Raw genomic sequence first — 2547 nt, forward strand, 5'->3', positions numbered from 1 at the left:
GTTAGCTTCACAGATTGCTGCAATATCAAAGAAATTAGATCATTATGGGATGAATTATTCTTCAACACCTCCTATGATGGAAGAAAATTCATCTGGGCAATTTGTGGATGTTCAACCTTCATATGAGACCTTAAATGCTACTAATAGACCCAAAAACCCATATTCGAACGATTATAACCAAGGTTGGAAGAATCATCCAAATTTTAATTGGAATAACAATTTTTCTACAAATCAATAATGGGCAAACAACTCAGTGAACCCATTAGGAAATTCATCCAACCAAGGAAATGTTAATTATAGACCTTCTTATCCTCCGGGATTTAACAGTAATACTCAAATTAAGGAGAAGAAGTTGCCTATGGAAGAGCTGATATTAAACATGGGTTAATAATTATAGAATCAAGGAAATCAATAATAGATTCAAGGAAATCAATTACAACATCAAGGAACTGCTATTAAGAATATTGAAAACCAATTAGGGCATATCGTTATTGCGCTCACTAACCGAACATTAGGAACTTTTCCTAGTATTGTGGAACCAAATCCTAAAGACCAAAGAAAAGAACAAATTAAAGTGATACAATTACAAAATGGAAAAGAATTGGAAACAAGCATGCAAAAAGAAATAGGAACTGAAAAAGAGAAAGTAGATACCGAAAAAGAAAAGGATCATGAATGCCCAGATTTAGAGTATCCATTTACACCAATGAAAATTACTGTGGAGAAACCACCATCGTTTCCTCAAAGATTGCATTTCCTCAAAGATTGAAGCAGAAGCAGAAGAATAAAGTAAACAATTTACAAAATTTTTAGAAATCCTTAAGAAGTTAATGATAAACATTCCTTTTGTTGCAGCTTTAGAGCAAATGCCAAGTTATGTGAAATTTATGAAAGATATTCTCAATAAGAAAAAGAAGTTCATGGATAATGAAACTATTGCACTTAGCGAAGAGTGTAGTGCAATTATTTAGAAAAAGCTTTTTGAAAAATTAAAAGATTTTGGTAGTTTCACTATACCGTGTGCTATCGGTGAAAAATTTTATGGAAGAGCTTTATGTGATTTGGGAGCCAGCATTAATCTTATGCCTCTATCAATTTTCAAAAGATTAGGATTAGGAGAAGTCTCACCTACTTCTGTAACTTTTCAGTTAGCGGATCGTTCAGTTACATATCTTAAGGGAGTTATAGAAGATGTGTTAGTAAAAGTGGACAAATTTATATTTCCTATGGATTTCATTATTTTAGATATGGAAGAAGATAAAGAAATACCTATCATTTTAGGAAGACCATTTTTAGATACTGGAAAAGCTATGATAGATGCTCAAAAAGGAGAATTCACTATGAGAGTTAATGATCAAGAAGTGCGGAAGCGATATAAACCAAGAGTTGATCCATTTATTATAAAATCACCTGAAATTGAGACAAAAATATTGCCTAGTCACTTGAAGTATGTATTTTTAGGAGACTCATCTACATTACCTGTTATTATATCTTCAAAATTAAATGATCTGCAAGTGCAAAGATTGTTAGATACATTAAAAAGATATAAGAAAGCTTTTGGTTTGACCTTAGCTGATATTAAGGGAATCAGTCATTCAATCTGTATGCACAGAATTATATTAGATGAACAATATAAACCAAGAGTTGATCCACAAAGGAGATTAAATTTGATGATGAAAGAGGTAGTTAAGAAGGAAATTTTGAAATGGTTAGACACTGGAATTATATATCCTATTTCAGATAGTGCGTGGGTAAGTCCAATTCATTGTGTTCCTAAGAAAGGAGGAGTGGTAGTTGAAACAAAGTAAAATAATGAATTAATACCTATCAAACAAGTTACTGGGTGGCGTATTTGTATTGATTATAGAAAATTAAACAGTACCACCAGGAAAGATCACTTCCCTTTACCCTTTTAGATCAAATAGTGGATAGACTTACTGGGCACAAACATTTTTATTTTTTAGATGGATATACCGGTTACCATCAAATTTTTATTGCTCCTGTGGATCAAGAAAAGACAACATTTACTAGTCCTTTTAGAACTTTTACTTTTCGAAGAATGCCTTTCAGATTATGTAATGCACCTGAAACATTCGAGAGATGTATGTATGTCCATATTTAGTAAGTTAATTGATGATGGATTAGAAGTATTTATGGATGATTTCTCTGTATTTGGAACATCATTTGACGCATGCTTAAATTACCTTGAAAAAGTTTTAGGGTTATGTGAAAGAACTAATTTAGTTCTGAATTGGGAGAAATGCCAATTTATGGTTGCTGGAGGAATTGTGTTAGGGCATAAAATTTCGGAAGAAGGTATGGAAGCAGACCCTGCAAAAATTCAATTTATATCTAAACTAACACCTCCTACTAATGTAAGAGAGGTTAGGAGTTTTCTTGGACATGTTGGTTTTTACAGGCTTTTTATTAAAGATTTTTCAAAAATTACTAAACATCTATGCCAACTTTTAGAAAAGGACAAGAAATTTGAATTTACTGAAAGCTGTTTAAATGCATTTGAGTTATTAAAGGAAAAATTAATCACAA

The sequence above is a fragment of the Phalaenopsis equestris genome, unplaced genomic scaffold (assembly GCF_001263595.1).
Source record: "Phalaenopsis equestris unplaced genomic scaffold, ASM126359v1 Scaffold000317, whole genome shotgun sequence".
Classification (NCBI taxonomy): Eukaryota; Viridiplantae; Streptophyta; class Magnoliopsida; order Asparagales; family Orchidaceae; genus Phalaenopsis; species Phalaenopsis equestris.